We start from the raw sequence: 20,000 nt of genomic DNA on the forward strand, positions 1-20,000 counted from the left end.
CCTCGGGCGCACCGGGGTGCGCGCACAACGCCCGGGTTGCACCGTGGCCTGTGTGCTCGGGGCGCCTCGGGTGCGCGCTCGGTGTCGCCCCCCGCGCGCGCGGTAGTGCGGGCAGCGCACCCCGGCCCGGCCCGGCCCCGACGAGAACGCAAACGGGCAAAAGGTTTATTCAAATAGCATTGCGACGCCCGGCGAAAAACTAAAAAAGGGTGCAACACCGGGACTTCCCGGGAGGTCACCCATCCCAGTACTACTCCGGCCCAAGCGCGCTTAACTGCGGAGTTCTGATGGGATCCGGTGCACTAACGCTGGTATGATCGCACCCGTTATGAGCTTGTCGCAGTGTGTACTTAGCAAACCGCGACCCACGTGCGAATCCACCCCGGCCACCCACCCCCGTCGAGGTGCACACCCTCCCTCGCGAAGTGCGCCCCGTTCGCCAAGTGTGAGCCCTGCCCGGGTGCGCGCACCTTGCTAGGGCGTCGGGTGTGCACCCGGCCCGGCCTACGTGCGTGCACCTGGACGGGGCGTCGTGTGCGTGCAGTGTCCCGTCTGCAACGCGGTGCCCACACACCACCTCGGGCGCAACGACCTGCGCTCACATGTGGGCCGAGTGCACCTTGGTGCATGTTCGGGGCGCCTCGGGTGCACGCTCGATCTTGCCCCGGTGCACCAAGGCGCTCGGTTTGCCCCGGGTGCGCACTTGGTGCAAGGTGGGCACCCAAAATAGGGATCAAGCACCAAAACACAAGTTTCGGGATGCAAAATGGGACCCAAGGACCACAAATGCGTTCCAAGACCCATGATGGGTCCACGAGAACAAAAATGTGTTCCGAGACTTAATAAACAAATATTGGGTTTTAGGAGAAGAAACATGCTCTGATGCCCAAAACGAGAATCGACCCCGAAAAGGCCACAGGCCAAAAGTGGGATGCGAGACAAAAAAAAATGGGACCCGAGGACCAAAATTGGGTTCCCAGGTCGAAGACAGGGCAACCGGACAAGAAACGACCTCTAAGGCTCGAAATGAGTCCCGACGACTAAAACTTGACAAGAAGCACCCATCAGGCACCCAACTCGACACCCATGGGATGCCGACCCACCCGGGCTTCCACCTAGCACACCTTGGCACCCACCCACCCTCGCACCCAACCTCGCACCCAACTTAGCACCTTTGAACCCACATTGGCACTCACCCTGACCCTGGCACCTTGGAACCCACATTGGCACTCACCTTGACCCTGGCACCCACCTTTGCACTCACCTTGGGACCCACCCTGGCTCCCACCTCGGCACCCACCCAGACACCCACCTTGGTTCCTTGGCACCCACCTTGGATCCTTGGCACCCACCCCGACACCCACCTTGGCACGCAACTTGGCTACTTGCCACCCACCTTGGCTCCTTGACGCCCACCCCGACAACCACCCCGTGACCTACCCTGGCTAGGGTTGGTGCACACCCACCCTGGTGCCCACCTTGGCACCCACCCCATGACCCACCTTGGCACGCACCTTAGTACCCACCCCGTTACCCACCCTAGGACCCACCCCGTGACCCACCTTGGCCAGGGTGGGTGCCTTGGTGCGCACAACTTGCCTGGGCTGCACACCAGGGCGGGCTCAAGATGGCACCCGCGTTCCGTTTTTTTCACTATCTTTCAAAACGGAAATTTTAAAATCTCGTTTTTTTTTTTTTTTTGCCTTTTCTGGAAATTAGTGAAGGCAGCGCATCAAAGGTGCGCAATGCTGGTGCGAACCCGGGAGCGCTCCGATGTGTGCTCCAAGGTGCGGCGTGCACGAAGTCCGAGCCCGGCTTGCCCCGGGTGCGCACCTCGCGTGCACCTTCGCCGGGGTGAGCACCTTGGCTGGGTTGCGCGCCCTGGTGCGCACCAAGGAGCGCTCTGAAGTGTGCTCCAAGGTGCGGCGTGCACGAAGTCGGAGCTCGGTTTGCCCCGGGTGTGCACCTCGGGTGCGCACCTCGCGTGCACCTTCGCTGCGGTGGGCACCTTGGCTGGGTTGCGCGCCTTGGTGGGCACCATGCAGTGCACGAAGTCGGAGCCCGGTTTGCCCCGGGCGCGCACCTCCGCCAGGGTGGGCACCTTGGTGCGCACAACTTGCCTGGGCTGCGCACCAGGAAGGGCTCAAGATGGCACCCGCGTTCCGTTTTTTTCACTATCTTTCAGAACGGAAATTTTAAAATATCGTTTTTTTTTGCCTTTTCTGGAAATTAGTGAAGGCAGCGCATCAAAGGTGCGCAACGCTGGTGCGAACCTGGGAGCGCTCCGATGTGTGCTCCAAGGTGCGGCGTGCACGAAGTCGGAGCCCGGTTTGCCCCGGGTGCGCCCTGGTGGGCACCATGGTGCGCACCAAGGAGCGCTCCGAAGTGTGCTCCAAGGTGCGGCCTGCACGAAGTCGGAGCCCGGTTTGCCCCGGGCGTGCACCGCGGGTGGGCACCTTGGTGCGCATGCCTTGCCTGGGCTGCGCACCAGGGCGGGCTCAAGATGGCACCCGCGTTCCGTTTTTTTCACTATCTTTCAAAACGGAAATTTTAAAATCTCATTTTTTTTTGCCTTTTCTGGAAATTAGTGAAGGCAGCGCATCAAAGGTGCGCACCTCGCTGCCCACCACGGTGCGCAACGCCGGTGGGCACCCGGGAGTGCTTCGAAGTGTGCTCCAAGGTGCTGCGTGCACGTTGTCGGAGCCCGGTTTGCCCCGGGTGCGCACCTCGCGTGCACCTTCGTCGGGGTGGGCACCTTGGCTGGGTTTGCCCCGGCTGCGCTCCGAAGCGGGGTTATTGGAGCGCCGCCTCTTTTTTTGTCGGAGCGTTTGGTGGGGTTTCTCGCATTGGCTCTTCCCAGGCCCGGTTGCCACCCTGGCGCGCACGAAGTCGGAAGTAGGGTTAATTGCCCGGGTGCGCACCTTTGCCAGGGTGGGCACCTTACCTGGGCTGTGCACCAGGGCGGGCTCAAGATGGCACCCGCGTTCCGTTTTTTTCACTATCTTTCAAAACGGAAATTTTAAAATCTCCTCTTTTTTTTGCCTTTTCTGGAAATTAGTGAAGGCAGCGCATCAAAGGTGCGCACCTCGCTGCCCACCTTGGTGTGCTCTGAGGTGCGCACCCGGGAGCGCTACGAAGTGTGCTCCAAGGTGCGGCGTGCACGTTGTCGGAGCCCGGTTTGCCCCGGGTGCGCACCTCGCCTGCACCTTGGCCGGGGTGGGCACCCTGGCTGGGTTTGCCCAGGGTGCGCTCCGAAGCGGGGTTACTGGAGCGCCCCCTCTTTTTTTGTCAGAGCGTTTGGTGGGGTTTCTCGCATTGGCTCTTCCCAGGCCCGGTTGTTGGGTGCGCTCCCACCCTGGCGCGCACGAAGTTGGAAGTTGGGTTAATTGCCCGGGCGCGCACCTTCGCCAGGGTGGGCACCTTGGTGCGCACACCTTGGCTGGGCTGCGCACCAGGGCGGGCTCAAGATGGCACCAGCATTCCCTTTTTCTCACTATCTTTCAAAACGGAAATTTTAAAATCTCGTTTTCTTTTGCCTTTTATGGAAATTAGTGAAGGCATCGCATCAAAGGTGCGCACCTCGCTGCCCACCTTGGTGTGCTCCGAGGTGCCCACCACGGTGCGCTCCGAGGTGCCCACCACGGTGCGCAACGCCGGTGCGAACCCGGGAGCGCCCCGATGTGTGCTCCAAGGTGCGGCGTGCACGAAGCCGGACCCCGGTTTGCCCCGGGTGCGCACCTCGCGTGCACCTTGGTGCGCACACCTTGGCTGGGTTGCGCGGCCTGGTGGGCACCATGGTGCGCACCAAGGAGCGCTCCAAAGTGTGCTCCAAGGTGCGGCGTGCACGAAGTCCTAGCCCGGTTTGCCCCGGGTGCGCACCTTCGCCGCGGTGGGCACCATGGCGTGCACGAAGTCGGAGCCCGGTTTGCCCCGGGTGCGCACCTCGCGTGCACCTTCGCCGGGGTGGGCACCTCGGCTGGGTTGCGCGCCCTGGTGCGCACCAAGGAGCGCTCCGAAGTGTGCTCCAAGGTGCGGCGTGCACGAAGTCGGAGCCCGGTTTGCCCCGGGTGCGCACCTTCGCCGCGGTGGGCACCCTGGTGCGCACCATGGCGTGCACGAAGTCGGAGCCCGGTTTGCCCCGGGTGCGCACCTCGCGTGCACCTTCGGCGGGGTTGCGCGCCCTGGTGCGCACCAAGGAGCGCTCCGAAGTGTGCTCCAAGGTGCGGCGTGCACGAAGTCGGAGCCCGGTTTGCCCCGGGTGCGCACCTCGCGTGCACCTTCGGCGGGGTTGCGCGCCCTGGTGGGCACCATGGTGCGCACCAAGGAGCGCTCCGAAGTGTGCTCCAAGGTGCGGCGTGCACGAAGTCGGAGCCCGGTTTGCCCCGGGTGCGCACCTCGCGTGCACCTTCGCCGCGGTGGGCACCATGGCGTGCACGAAGTCGGAGCCCGGTTTGCCCCGGGTGCGCACCTCGCGTGCACCTTCGCCGGGGTGGGCACCTCGGCTGGGTTGCGCGCCCTGGTGCGCACCAAGGAGCGCTCCGAAGTGTGCTCCAAGGTGCGGCGTGCACGAAGTCGGAGCCCGGTTTGCCCCGGGTGCGCACCTCGCGTGCACCTTCGCCGCGGTGGGCACCATGGCGTGCACGAAGTCGGAGCCCGGTTTGCCTCGGGTGCGCACCCCGCGTGCACCTTCGCCGGGGTGGGCACCTCGGCTGGGTTGCGCGCCCTGGTGCGCACCAAGGAGCGCTCCGAAGTGTGCTCCAAGGTGCGGCGTGCACGAAGTCGGAGCCCGGTTTGCCCCGGGTGCGCACCTCGCGTGCACCTTCGCCGCGGTGGGCACCTTGGCTGGGTTGGGCACCATTGAGCGCTCCGAAGTGTGCTCCAAGGTGCGCACCATGGCCCTCCAAGGTGCGCAGCATGGCGTGCACGAAGTCGGAGCCCGGTTTGCCCCGGGTGCGCACCTCGCGTGCACCTTCGCCAGGGTGGGCACCTCGGTGCGCACACCTTCTCAATGTTTTCTTGCCTTTTCTGGAAATTGGTGAAGGCAGCGCATCAAAGGTGCGCACCTCGGTGTGCTCCGAGGTGCGAACCCGAGAGCGCTCCGAGGTGCCCACGAAGTCGAAAGTCGGGTTAATTGCATTGTTTTCCCCGGGTGCGCTCCGAGGTGCGCAACATCGGTGCGCACCAAGGAGGGCTCCGAAGTGTGCTCCAAGGTGCGCACGATTCGGAGCTCGGTTTGCCCGGGGTGCGCACACCTTGGCTGGGTTGTGCACCCTTTGTGCGCTCCAAGGTGCGCACGAAGTCGGAGCTCGGTTTGCCCCGGGTGCGCACCTTCGCCAGGGTGCGCACCTTGATGCGCACGCCTTGGCTGGGCTGCGCACCTTGGTGGGCGCCATGGTGCGCACCTTTCGTGCGCTCCAAGGTGCGCACGAAGTCGGAGCTCGGTTTGCCCCGGGTGCGCACCTTGGTGGGCGCCATGGTGCACTCCGAGGTGCCCAAGATTGGTGCGCAACAAGGAGCGCTCCGAAGTGCGCTCCAAGGTGCGCAGGTGCGCGCGAAGTCGAAAGTTGGGTTAATTGTCCGGTTTGCCTCGGGTGCGCACCTTGCGTGCACCTTCGCCAGGGTGGGCGCCTTGGTGCGCACACCTTGGCTGGGCTGCGCACCCGGGCGCGCACACCTTGGCACCCGCGTTTCCTTCATTTTAAATTTTTTTTTTTTACAATCTCTCAAGTGGGAAATTCTATAATCTCAACTTTTTTTGCCTTTTCAGGAAACTTTTGAATGGAGCGCATCATTGGTGCGCTCCGAAGTGTGCTCCAAGGTGCGCACCTCTGGTGTGCTCCAAAGCTCTCTCCAGCTGCGTGCACCTGCCCCGGCCGCGCACCCGGCCCCGCCCAGCTTCGCTCACCTGTCCCGGGCGTCTGGTGCGGAACCTTAGAGTAAGAAACATCACCGTGCACCTTGGCCAACGTGCGCGACTCGACCGAGCGCGCACTGGCCGAGGTGCACACCGATTTCACCTGGGTGCGCGCGCAGCACCTCGGGCGCACCGGGGTGCGCGCACAACGCCCGGGTTGCACCGTGGCCTGTGTGCTCGGGGCGCCTCGGGTGCGCGCTCGGTGTCGCCCCCCGCGCGCGCGGTAGTGCGGGCAGCGCACCCCGGCCCGGCCCGGCCCCGACGAGAACGCAAACGGGCAAAAGGTTTATTCAAATAGCATTGCGACGCCCGGCGAAAAACTAAGAAAGGGTGCAACACCGGGACTTCCCGGGAGGTCACCCATCCCAGTACTACTCCGGCCCAAGCGCGCTTAACTGCGGAGTTCTGATGGGATCCGGTGCACTAACGCTGGTATGATCGCACCCGTTATGAGCTTGTCGCAGTGTGTACTTAGCAAACCGCGACCCACGTGCGAATCCACCCCGGCCACCCACCCCCGTCGAGGTGCACACCCTCCCTCGCGAAGTGCGCCCCGTTCGCCAAGTGTGAGCCCTGCCCGGGTGCGCGCACCTTGCTAGGGCGTCGGGTGTGCACCCGGCCCGGCCTACGTGCGTGCACCTGGACGGGGCGTCGTGTGCGTGCAGTGTCCCGTCTGCAACGCGGTGCCCACACACCACCTCGGGCGCAACGACCTGCGCTCACATGTGGGCCGAGTGCACCTTGGTGCATGTTCGGGGCGCCTCGGGTGCACGCTCGATCTTGCCCCGGTGCACCAAGGCGCTCGGTTTGCCCCGGGTGCGCACTTGGTGCAAGGTGGGCACCCAAAATAGGGATCAAGCACCAAAACACAAGTTTCGGGATGCAAAATGGGACCCAAGGACCACAAATGCGTTCCAAGACCCATGATGGGTCCACGAGAACAAAAATGTGTTCCGAGACTTAATAAACAAATATTGGGTTTTAGGAGAAGAAACATGCTCTGATGCCCAAAACGAGAATCGACCCCGAAAAGGCCACAGGCCAAAAGTGGGATGCGAGACAAAAAAAAATGGGACCCGAGGACCAAAATTGGGTTCCCAGGTCGAAGACAGGGCAACCGGACAAGAAACGACCTCTAAGGCTCGAAATGAGTCCCGACGACTAAAACTTGACAAGAAGCACCCATCAGGCACCCAACTCGACACCCATGGGATGCCGACCCACCCGGGCTTCCACCTAGCACACCTTGGCACCCACCCACCCTCGCACCCAACCTCGCACCCAACTTAGCACCTTTGAACCCACATTGGCACTCACCCTGACCCTGGCACCTTGGAACCCACATTGGCACTCACCTTGACCCTGGCACCCACCTTTGCACTCACCTTGGGACCCACCCTGGCTCCCACCTCGGCACCCACCCAGACACCCACCTTGGTTCCTTGGCACCCACCTTGGATCCTTGGCACCCACCCCGACACCCACCTTGGCACGCAACTTGGCTACTTGCCACCCACCTTGGCTCCTTGACGCCCACCCCGACAACCACCCCGTGACCTACCCTGGCTAGGGTTGGTGCACACCCACCCTGGTGCCCACCTTGGCACCCACCCCATGACCCACCTTGGCACGCACCTTAGTACCCACCCTGTTACCCACCCTAGGACCCACCCCGTGACCCACCTTGGCCAGGGTGGGTGCACCCACCCTGGTGCCCACCTTGGCACCCACCCATCCTAGCACCCAGCCTGTGACCGGGCTTGGAACCCAACCTTGCACCCGTCTTGGCCAGTGTGGGTGCGCACCCATCCTGGCACCCACGTTGTGACACACCCTTTAACCCACGCACCCTAGCAGCCACGTTGGCACCCACCTTGGAACACAACCTAGCAACTTGGCACCCACCCCGTGACCCACCTTGGCATCCACCATAGCAGTCGCCCACTTGGCACCCACCTTGGAACCCAAGTTGGCACCCACCTCGGCACCCACCTTGACACTTGTGGACCCACCTTGCCACTCACCCTAGCATCGACCCATCCTAGCACCCACCCTGGCACCTTTGCACCCTAGCACTCACCCATCCTAGCACCTAACCTGTGACCCACCTTGACACTCACCCTCGCACCCACCTTGGAACCCAACCTAGCACCCACCCACCCTGACACCAACCCTAGCACCTACCCACCCTTGCACCCACCCTGTGACCCATCTTGGCACCCACCCATCCTACCACTCAACCTATCACCCACCTTCTCACCCACCTTGGCATCCACCTTAGCACCCACCCACACTGGCACCTTGGCACCCACCTCGGGCAAGGTGGGTGCACACCCACCCTGACACCCAATTTAGAACCAACCGAGCATGTTACCCACCTTGGCACCCACATTGCAGCCCACCCTAGTACCCACCCTATGACCCACATTGGCATCCACACCCTAGCACCCAGGCACCTCGACACCCGCCTTGACACGCACCCTAGCACTAAACCTGTGACCCACCTTGGAACTCACCCTAGAACCCACCCACCCTGTGAACCACCTTGGCATCCACCTTAGCACCCACCCACCTTGGCACCCACTCTAGCACTCACCCATCCTAACACCCAACTTGTTACCCACCTTGGCACCCGCCCTCGCGTCCACCTTGAAACCCACCCTAGCACCCACCCACGCAGGAGCCCACCTTGGCACCCAACCTAACACCCACGCATCCTGGCACCCAACTTGTGACCCACCTTGGAACCCACCCTAGTACCCACCTTTGAACCCACTATATCACCAACCCACCTTGGCACCCACCCTATGACCCTCTTTGGAATCCACCCTAGCACGCACCCACCCTGGCACCCACCATGGAGCGCACCCTAGCACCCACCCACCTCGGCACGCACCTCAACACCCACCTTGGTGTGCGCACTGCGCCAACCTCTCAAAGACCCTATGTGGTGCGCTCCAAAGTGTACACCTTTGGTGCGCTCCAAGGTGCGCACCTTTGGTGCACACCGAGGTGCACACCAAAGTGTGCACCGAGGTGAGCACCAAAGTGCACTCCAAGGTGCACACCAAGGCGTGCACCTTTGGTGCGGTCAATGCAAACGAATTCGGAAGTTGGGGTCGATGTCCTAATCGCTGCTGCAGACTACACGTATGAGAATCGGACAAATAGCTTTATATAGGGGAGGTGTTGCGTTTGATGGGTCGACTCCCCTGGTTGTGTGCACTGCACCAACTTCAAAGACCCTGTCTTGTTTAAGAAGTCAAAAGTTGGGGTGGATGTCCTAATCATTGCTGCAGTCTACGCATGTATGAGAATCAGACAAATAGCTTATATAGGGGAGGTGTTGCATTCGGTGGGTTGACTCCCCTGGTTGTGCGCACTGCGCCAACCTCAAAGACCCCGCATAGCAGAAGAAGTCGGAAGTCGGATTTTGGTGAGCACCAAGGCGTGCACCTTTGGTGCGGTCAACGCAGACGAATTCAGAAGTTGGGGTGGATGTCCTAATCGTTGTTGCAGGCTACACATGTATGAGAATCAGACAAATAGCTTATATAGGGGAGGTGTTGGGTTTGATGGGTCAACTCCCTTGGTTGTGCGCATTACGCCAACCTCAAAGACCTTGTTTTCGTTAAGAAGTCAAAAGTTGGGGTCAATGTCCTAATGGCTCCTGTAGGCTACACATGTATGAGAATCGGACAAATAGCTTATATAGGGGAGGTGTTGGGTTTGATGGGTCGACTCCCCTGGTTGTGCGCATTACGTCAACCTCAAAGACCTTGTTTTCGTTAAGAAGTCAAAAGTTGGGGTCGATGTCCTAATTGCTCCTGTAGACTACACATGTATGAGAATCAGACAAATAGCTTATATAGGGGAGGTGTTGGGTTTGATGGGTTGACTCCCCTAGTTGTTCGCATTACACCAACCTCAAAGACCTTGTTTTCGTTTAGAAGCCGAAAGTTGGGGTCGATGTCCTAATTGCTCCTGCAGGCTACGCATGTATGAGAATCAGACAAATAGCTTATATAGGGGAGGTGTTGGGTTTGATGGGTCGACTCCCCTGGTTGTGCGCATTGCGCCAACCTCAAAGACCCTGCATTGCGGATGAAGTCGAAAGTCAGAGTTTGGTGTGCTACAAGGTGTGGTCGAAGGTGCTCACCTAGGTGTGCACCTTTGGAGCGCAGGAAAAGTGCCCTCCAAAAGTGCGCACCTTTGGAGTGCACAAAAGTGCCCTCCAAAAGTGCGCACCTTTGGAGCGCACAAAAGTGCCCTCCAAAAAGTGCCCTCCAAAAGTGCGCACCTTTGGAGCGCACAAAAGTGCCCTCCAAAAAGTGCCCTCCAAAAGTGCGCACCTTTGGAGTGCAGAAAAGTGCCCTCCAAAAAGTGCCCTCCAAAAGTGTGCACCTTTGGAGTGCACAAAAGTGCCCTCCAAAAGTGCGCACCTTTGGAGCGCAGAAAAGTGCCCTCCAAAAAGTGCCCTCCAAAAGTGCGCACCTTTGGAGCGCAGAAAAGTGCCCTCCAAAAAGTGCCCTCCAAAAGTGCGCACCTTTGGAGCGCAGAAAAGTGCCCTCCAAAAAGTGCCCTCCAAAAGTGCGCACCTTTGGAGCGCAGAAAAGTGCCCTCCAAAAAGTGCCCTCCAAAAGTGCGCACCTTTGGAGCGCACAAAAGTGCCCTCCAAAAAGTGCCCTCCAAAAGTGCGCACCTTTGGAGCGCACAAAAGTGCCCTCCAAAAGTGCGCACCTTTGGAGCGCACAAAAGTGCCCTCCAAAAGTGCGCACTTTTGGTGCGCACCAAGGCGCTGGTTCGGTCGTTGCAGGCGAGTTCGGAAGTTGGGGTCGATGTCCTGAGCGGAGGTGCAAACTACACAGGTGTCGGAATCGGACAAATAGCTTATATAGGGGAGGTGTATGCTTCGATGGGTCGACTCCCCAGGTTGAGCGCACCGCGCCAACCTCAAAGACCCTACGGTATGGATGAAGTCGGAAGTTGGGTCCGATGACCGATTCGATTAGTAGGTATGCTCATGAGGTCGGAATTTGGGTCCGATGACCTGCCATGTGCAGGAAGGCGAATGTTGGCACTGTGCGTTGCAAGGTGCACACCAAGGTGCTGGTGCGGTCTTTTTAGTCGAGTTCGGAAGTTGGGGTCGATGTCCTGATCGGAGGTGCAAGCTACACAGGTGTGGGAATCGGACAAATAGCTTATATAGGGGAGGTGTATGCTTCGTTGGGTCGACTCCCCGGGTTGAGCGCACCGCGCCAACCTCAAAGACCCTACGGTATGGATGAAGTCGGAAGTTGGGTCCGATGACCGATTCGATATGTAGGCATACTCGCGAGGTCGGAATTTGGGTCCGATGACCTGCCATGTGCAGGAAGGCGAATGTTGGCACTGTGCGTTGCAAGGTGCGCACCAAGGCGCTGGTTCGGTCGTTGCAGGCGAGTTCGGAAGTTGGGGTCGATGTCCTGATCGGAGGTGCAAACTACACAGGTGTGGGAATCGGACAAATAGCTTATATAGGGGAGGTGTATGCTTCGTTGGGTCGACTCCCCGGGTTGAGCGCACCGCGCCAACCTCAAAGACCCTACGGTATGGATGAAGTCGGAAGTTGTGTCCGATGACCGATTCGATATGTAGGCATACTCGCGAGGTCGGAATTTGGGTCCGATGACCTGCCATGTGCAGGAAGGCGAATGTTGGGACTGTGCGTCGCAAGGTGCGCACCAAGGCGCTGGTGCCGTCGTTGCAGTCGAGTTCGGAAGTTGGGGTCGATGTCCTGGTCAGAGGTGCAAACTACACAGGTGTGGGAATCGGACAAATAGCTTATATAGGGGAGGTGTATGCTTCGATGGGTCGACTCCCCGGGTTGAGCGCACCGCGCCAACCTCAAAGACCCTACAGTATGGATGAAGTCGGAAGTTGGGTCCGATGACCGATTCGATACGTAGGCATATTGGCGAGGTCTGAATTTGTGTCCGATGACCTGCCATGCGCAGGAAGGCGGAATTTGGGTCCGATGACCGAGTTGATGGCGTGCCATGCGCAGAAAGGCGGAATTTGGGTCCGATGACCGAGTTGATGTTGATGGCCCGCCATGCACAGGAAGGCGGAATTTGGGTCCGATGACCGATTTGAAGGCGTGCCATGCGCAGAAAGGCGGAGTTTGGGTCCGATGACCGAGTTGATATTGATGGCCCGCCATGCGCAGGAAGGCGGAATTTGGGTCCGATGACCTGACATACGCATGGAGTCCGACTCGGGGGCCGATGTTCGATTCGATGACTTGCATTGTGGGTAAAGTCGGAAGTTGTGGTCTTTGACCCGATTCGATGACCAGACTTCGGCTGCTTGAGAATCGGACAAATAACTTATATAGGGGAGGTAGTGTTCTCGAGCATCCTCCCCCCGTGCCCGTTTATGTCGATTGATGCTGGTGCTCGACTGGTTGGAGCGCTCGGATGCAAAAATCTTGCACCAGGATTTATCGATTGTGATGGACACGGCAAGTCTCCTGATTGCTATGCAGGAGCTCATCGTGAATCTCTATGCGGCCTTGGTATGGACTCGACCTGCGGAATGGTTCGGCAATGGTAGTCGCTCCAACACGTCCTTGCAATGGCCACAGAGGTGATTCGACTAGAGCTCCAGTCTAGCTTTTGGGTTGCTTGGCGGACTGGTATAGCCGCGATCGAGTTCCGGCCATGAACGTTTTAGATAGCTCTTGGGCTTTCTGGGACGGAAGTCGGAAGTTTGGGCTGTTGTCCGATTTGATGACCATTCTTCGGATGTGTGAGAATCGGACAAATAACTTATATAGGGGACTGTGTTGTCTCACGCAGCCCCCTCCGTGCCCCTCTATCTCGACCGATGTTGGTGCTTGAAAGGGTTGGGATCGCTCGGATTTATAAACGTGCACCACCATTTGTCGAGTGTGAGGGACGCGGCAGGTCTCCTAAATGCTATACGGGCGCTCTCTGAGAATCTCTATCCGGCCTCGACACAGACTAGTCTTGCTGAATGGTTTGGCACTGGTAGTCGATCCAACACGTCGTTGTTGTGGCCGCCTAGGCGATTCGATTCGAGCCCCCGTCTAGCTTTTGGGTTGCTTGGCGGATTTTGCCCTATCCGCAAGTGAGCTCGGTCCCTAAACGTTCGAGAAACCCGATTGCTATGCGCCGACTCTCTTTCTTGCGAGCCTCCATCTAGCTTTTGGGTCTCTACGGAACGGAAGTCGGAATCTGGGACCGTTGTTTGATTCGACGAGGCAGACTACGGTTGTGCGAGAATCGGACAAATAACTTATATAGGGGAGGTGTTGACTGGAGCATTCTCCCCCGTGCCCCTCTAACTCGACCAATGCTGGCGCTCGAACGGTGGTAGCGCTCGGATTTTCGTTGAGCGCCAGCATTGGTCGATTTAGAGGGGCATGCGAGATTCCCGAATGCTATGCGAGGGCTCTAACGGAAATGTCTATTGGTTTCGGTATGGATGCAATTGCGAGTGGTTCGGCAAAGGTAGTCGTTCCGATGCGTCCATGTCGTGGCCAAATCGATAATTCGATTTGAGCCCTCGTATAGCATTTGGGTCTCTCGATGTGATTCCGCATTCCAGTCCCTTTGGGCACTGCTTGAGCCGCATCCCAGGGGGTTCCCTTCCCAATAATCTGCCTCGCAACCCGATTGCTATGCGGTGAGGCTCCTCGGCCGCCTCGGAACTATCTGTGTATCAGACGCATCGCGGGATAAGGGGTTGGCAACGGTAGTCGCCCCAAGCGCGTCCGATGCTTGGACCATTCCGAGGCGGCCCTGAAGCCTCTTCCGTCTAGCCGTTGGGTCCTTCTCGCCGCATCCCTTGCCTCGCACCCCGATTGCTATGCGGTGAGGCTCCTCGGCCGCCTTGGAACTATCTGTGTATCAGACGCATCGCGGGATAAGGGGTTGTCACTGGTAGTCGCCCCAAGCGCGTCCGATGCTTGGACCATTCCGAGGCGGCCCTGAAGCCTCTTCCGTCTAGCCGTTGGGTCCTTCTCGCCGCATCCCTCGACTCGCACCCCGATTGCTATGCGGTGAGGCTCCTCGGCCGCCTTGGAACTATCTGTGTATCGGACGCGTCGCGGGATAAGGGGTTGTCACTGGTAGTCGCCCCAAGCGCGTCCGATGCTTGGACCATTCCGAGGCGGCCCTGAAGCCTCTTCCGTCTAGCCGTTGGGTCCTTCTCGCCGCATCCCTCGCCTCGCAACCCGATTGCTATGCGGTGAGGCTCCTCGGCCGCCTTGGAACTATCTGTGTATCGGACGCGTCGCGGGATAAGGGGTTGTCACTGGTAGTCGCCCCAAGCGCGTGCGATGCATGGACCATTCCCAGGCGGCCCTGAAGCCTCTTCCGTCTAGCCGTTGGGTCCTTCTCGCCGCATCCCTCGCCTCGCACCCCGATTGCTATGCGGTGAGGCTCCTCGGCCGCCTTGGAACTATCTGTGTATCGGACGCGTCGCGGGATAAGGGGTTGTCACTGGTAGTCGCCCCAAGCGCGTCCGATGCTTGGACCATTCCGAGGCGGCCCTGAAGCCTCTTCCGTCTAGCCGTTGGGTCCTTCTCGCCGCATCCCTCGCCTCGCACCCCGATTGCTATGCGGTGAGGCTCCTCGGCCGCCTTGGAACTATCTGTGTATCGGACGCGTCGCGGGATAAGGGGTTGTCACTGGTAGTCGCCCCAAGCGCGTCCGATGCTTGGACCATTCCGAGGCGGCCCTGAAGCCTCTTCCGTCTAGCCGTTGGGTCCTTCTCGCCGCATCCCTCGCCTCGCACCCCGATTGCTATGCGGTGAGGCTCCTCGGCCGCCTTGGAACTATCTGTGTATCGGACGCGTCGCGGGATAAGGGGTTGTCACTGGTAGTCGCCCCAAGCGCGTCCGATGCTTGGACCATTCCGAGGCGGCCCTGAAGCCTCTTCCGTCTAGCCGTTGGGTCCTTCTCGCCGCATCCCTCGCCTCGCACCCCGATTGCTATGCGGTGAGGCTCCTCGGCCGCCTTGGAACTATCTGTGTATCGGACGCATCGCGGGATAAGGGGTTGTCACTGGTAGTCGCCCCAAGCGCGTCCGATGCTTGGACCATTCCGAGGCGGCCCTGAAGCCTCTTCCGTCTAGCCGTTGGGTCCTTCTCGCCGCATCCCTCGCCTCGCACCCCGATTGCTATGCGGTGAGGCTCCTCGGCCGCCTTGGAACTATCTGTGTATCGGACGCGTCGCGGGATAAGGGGTTGTCACTGGTAGTCGCCCCAAGCGCGTCCGATGCTTGGACCATTCCGAGGCGGCCCTGAAGCCTCTTCCGTCTAGCCGTTGGGTCCTTCTCGCCGCATCCCTCGCCTCGCACCCCGATTGCTATGCGGTGAGGCTCCTCGGCCGCCTTGGAACTATCTGTGTATCGGACGCGTCGCGGGATAAGGGGTTGTCACTGGTAGTCGCCCCAAGCGCGTCCGATGCTTGGACCATTCCGAGGCGGACCTGAAGCCTCTTCCGTCTAGCCGTTGGGTCCTTCTCGCCGCATCCCTCGCCTCGCACCCCGATTGCTATGCGGTGAGGCTCCTCGGCCGCCTTGGAACTATCTGTGTATCGGACGCGTCGCGGGATAAGGGGTTGTCACTGGTAGTCGCCCCAAGCGCGTCCGATGCTTGGACCATTCCGAGGCGGCCCTGAAGCCTCTTCCGTCTAGCCGTTGGGTCCTTCTTGCCGCATCCCTCGCCTCGCACCCCGATTGCTATGCGGTGAGGCTCCTCGGCCGCCTTGGAACTATCTGTGTATCGGACGCGTCGCGGGATAAGGGGTTGTCACTGGTAGTCGCCCCAAGCGCGTCCGATGCTTGGACCATTCCGAGGCGGCCCTGAAGCCTCTTCCGTCTAGCCGTTGGGTCCTTCTCGCCGCATCCCTCGCCTCGCACCCCGATTGCTATGCGGTGAGGCTCCTCGGCCGCCTTGGAACTATCTGTGTATCGGACGCATCGCGGGATAAGGGGTTGTCACTGGTAGTCGCCCCAAGCGCGTCCGATGCTTGGACCATTCCGAGGCGGCCCTGAAGCCTCTTCCGTCTAGCCGTTGGGTCCTTCTCGCCGCATCCCTCGCCTCGCACCCCGATTGCTATGCGGTGAGGCTCCTCGGCCGCCTTGGAACTATCTGTGTATCGGACGCGTCGTGGGATAAGGGGTTGTCACTGGTAGTCGCCCCAAGCGCGTCCGATGCTTGGACCATTCCGAGGCGGACCTGAAGCCTCTTCCGTCTAGCCGTTGGGTCCTTCTCGCCGCATCCCTCGCCTCGCACCCCGATTGCTATGCGGTGAGGCTCCTCGGCCGCCTTGGAACTATCTGTGTATCGGACGCGTCGCGGGATAAGGGGTTGTCACTGGTAGTCGCCCCAAGCGCGTCCGATGCTTGGACCATTCCGAGGCGGCCCTGAAGCCTCTTCCGTCTAGCCGTTGGGTCCTTCTCGCCGCATCCCTCGCCTCGCACCCCGATTGCTATGCGGTGAGGCTCCTCGGCCGCCTTGGAACTATCTGTGTATCGGACGCGTCGCGGGATAAGGGGTTGTCACTGGTAGTCGCCCCAAGCGCGTCCGATGCTTGGACCATTCCGAGGCGGACCTGAAGCCTCTTCCCTCTAGCCGTTGGGGCTTTCTCGCCGCATCCCTCGCCTCGCACCCCGATTGCTATTCGGTGAGGCTCCTCGGCCGCCTTGGAACTATCTGTGTATCGGACGCATCGCGGGATAAGGGGTTGGCAGTGGTAGTCGCCCCAAGCGCGTCCGATGCTTGGACCATTCCGAGGCGGCCCTGCAGCCTCTTCCGTCTAGCCGTTGGGGCCATCTCGCTGCATCCCCCACCTCGCACCACGATTGCTATGCGGTGAGGCTCCTTGGCCGCCTCGGAACTATCTGTGTATCGGACGCATCGCGGGATAAGGGGTTGTCACTGGTAGTCGCCCCAAGCGCGTCCGATGCTTGGACTATTCCGAGGCGGCCCTGCAGCCTCTTCCGTCTAGCCGTTGGGGCCATCTCGCCGCATCCCCCAGCTCCTCGGCCGCCTCGGAACTATCTGTGTATCGGACGCATCGCGGGATAAGGGGTTGGCAGTGGTAGTCGCCCCAAGCGCGTTCGATGCTTGGACTATTCCGAGGCGGCCCCGCAGCCTCTTCCGTCTACCCTTTGGGGCCATCTCGCCGCATCCCTCGCCTCGCACCCCGATTGCTATGCGGTGAGGCTCCTCGGCCGCCTGGGAACTATCTTCGTATCGGATGCATCGCGGGATAAGGGGTTGTCACTGGTAGTCGCCCCAAGCGCGTCCGATGCTTGGACTATTCCGAGGCGGCCCTGTGGCCTCTTCCGTCTAGCCGTTGGGGCCATCTCGCCGCATCCCTCACCTCGCACCCCCATTGCTATGCGGTGAGGCTCCTCGGCCGCCTTGGAACTGTCTTCGTATCGGAAGCATCGCGGGATAAGGGGTTGTCACTGGTAGTCGCCCCAAGCGCGTCCGATGCTTGGACTATTCCGAGGCGGCCCTGCAGCCTCTTCCGTCTAGCCGTTGGGGCCATCTCGCCGCATCCCCCACCTCGCACCCGGATTGCTATGCGGTGAGGCTCCTCGGCCGCCTTGGAACTATCTTCGTATCGGACGCATCGCGGGATAAGGGGTTGTCACTGGTAGTCGCCCCAAGCGCGTCCGATGCTTGGACTATTCCGACGCGGCCCTGTGGCCTCTTCCGTCTAGCCGTTGGGGCCATCTCGCCGCATCCCCCACCTCGCACCCCGATTGCTATGCGGTGAGGCTCCTCGGCCGCCTTGGAACCATCTTCGTATCGGACGCATCGCGGGATGAGGGGTTGTCACTGGTAGTCGCCCCAAGCGCGTCCGATGCTTGGACCATTCCGAGGCGGCCCTGAAGCCTCTTCCGTCTAGCCGTTGGGGCCTTCCCGCCCCATCCCTCGCCTCGCACCCCCGATTGCTATGCGGTGAGGCTCCTCGGCCGCCTTGGAACCATCTGTGTATCGGACGCATCGCGGGATAAGGGGTTGGCACTGGTAGTCGCCCCAAGCGCGTCCGATGCTTGGAGCATTCCGAGGTGGCCCTGAAGCCTCTTCCGTCTAGCCGTTGGGGCCTTCCCGCCCCATCCCTCGCCTCGCACCCCGATTGATATGCGGTGAGGCTCCTCGGCCGCCTTGGAACTATCTGTGTATCGGACGCATCGCGGGATAAGGGGTTGGCACTGGTAGTCGTCCCAATCGCGTCCGATGCTTGGACCATTCCGAGGCGGCCCTGCAGCCTCTTCCGTTTAGCCGTCGGGGCCTTCCCGCCGCATCCCTCGCCTCGCATCCCGATTCCTATGCGGTGAGTCTTCTCGGCCGCCGCGGAACTATACCTGTTATTGCTACTGCATCCTTCGGCTGGTAACCTCCTCTGCCGCCTTGGAACGTTCTCTTTGTCGGACGCGTCGCGGGATAAGGGGTTGGCACTGGTAGTCGCCCCAAGCGCGCCCGATGCATAGACCGCTCCGAGTTGACCTTGCTTTCAGCCTCTCACATGCATAGACCTCTCTGAGTCGACCCTGCAGCCTCTCACGTTTAGCCTTTGGAATCTCGCCTCACAACATGATTGCTATCCTTGATGCATCCCTTGCCTCGAGCCCTGATTGCTTTCTTGGCTGCATCCCTCCTCTCCTCACAGCCCGGTTGTCATCACTGCTTCATCCGTCGCTTCATGCATTCTGGCTGCTGGGCCCTTCCCACCGCACACCTCGATTGCTATCTCTTCTGCATCACACACCCCGATTGCTATCTCTGCTACATCCCTCGGCTCTCACTTCTGCATCCTTCGCCTCCCACCTCGATTGCTATCAATGCTGCATCCGTAACCTCACACCCCGATTGCTATGCGGGGAGGCTCCTTGGCCGCCTTGGAAATTTCTGTGTGTCGGACGCACCGCGGGATAAGGGGTTGGCACTGGTAGTCGCCCCAAGTGCGCCCGATTCTTAGACCGCTTCGAGGTGACCTCGTAGCCTCTTTCGTCCAGGCTTCCTGCCTTCAACGCCCTTTTTACACCTCGATTGCTATGCGCGGGCTCGTTGGCGTCTATCACCTCTCTGCGAAGAGTGGCACGATGATTGTTGGGGTAAATCGTAGCAGTCCGATCTCTGGCCTTGGGCCATTGTGAGGGCTGATCGATTTCCTGTGCGCATCTCGTGTTCGCCCAGTAACAGACTCGACGACTTGTAATCGGTCTTGTTCCCGATTGTTCCTGGAGGTAGTCTTCGGAACTCTTGGATTTGACCTGTCACTCGAACTGTCCTCTTCCGAGGATGCTTGTGTGTGTGTGCTTGTGCCATTTCCTTGGCGGTATTAACGAGATATTAAAGAGCGGAGTGAGCGCCTCGCCCAGCTATGTTTGGGGCTCTCACTCCCTTACCCGGTGTGCGACCGCTTTGCACGTAGGTTGCGGAGCATCGCGACTCTTTCGATGTTTGGCGGTTGTCTTCCGGTGATGCGTTGGTCCCGAAGTGCACGTTACTAGCATTTCTGCCATTGTTCTCGATCTTTGGCACGTTCCTTCGTTGCAATTGGATATATATCTCCGTTTATACGCGCAGGCTTCTCCCGCCTATTCAGCGCTGTCCCACTCTCAGCACTCTCGTGGTCTCCTTGGCTTCTCTCTCCCGTGAGCGAGCTCTCTTCTCGAGTCTTTTCCATGTCCCATGGAGGTTGCCTTGCGAAATTCGGGCACACAAACGTGACCGGATAAGAGCGGAATTGCCTATGAGGAGAAGCTCACCTTAGGGAGCAGCAATGCCGAGTGTTTCGACAGAGGGTAGAGGGGGCGTTGTTTGGGCGGTTGCACAAAAGAGTGCTACGGTTGCACTGAAGGTTGCTTCTTCGTCTCCGACGAACTCTTCGAGGCAAAAAAGCTTGTATACGGGGTCGAGGTGGGACTGTTCGTGCGAGTTGCGCCACCAAAAGTGCGTAGGGGGCATATACCTGGGAAATGGATGTCTCTGAGTGGCCTTACTCGGTCGCGTGCACGGTGCATTCTCTAACGGCAGGACTGTCGCGAGCATGTG

At 60.1% G+C, this 20,000-nt stretch overlaps 2 non-coding genes across 2 annotated transcripts; both read right to left on the reverse strand.

Moving 5' to 3' along the window:
• Positions 1-206: 206 nt before the first annotated feature.
• LOC131872704 (5S ribosomal RNA) lies at positions 207-325 on the reverse strand. The gene has a single exon (XR_009370815.1). It is a non-coding gene; the product is annotated as a 5S ribosomal RNA (ribosomal RNA).
• Positions 326-6,241: 5,916 nt separating this feature from the next.
• On the reverse strand, positions 6,242-6,360 carry LOC131872705 (5S ribosomal RNA). The gene has a single exon (XR_009370816.1). It is a non-coding gene; the product is annotated as a 5S ribosomal RNA (ribosomal RNA).
• Between the last annotated feature and the right edge of the window lie 13,640 nt (positions 6,361-20,000).

This window comes from Cryptomeria japonica, unplaced genomic scaffold (genome assembly GCF_030272615.1).
Source record: "Cryptomeria japonica unplaced genomic scaffold, Sugi_1.0 HiC_scaffold_734, whole genome shotgun sequence".
Taxonomy (NCBI): Eukaryota; Viridiplantae; Streptophyta; class Pinopsida; order Cupressales; family Cupressaceae; genus Cryptomeria; species Cryptomeria japonica.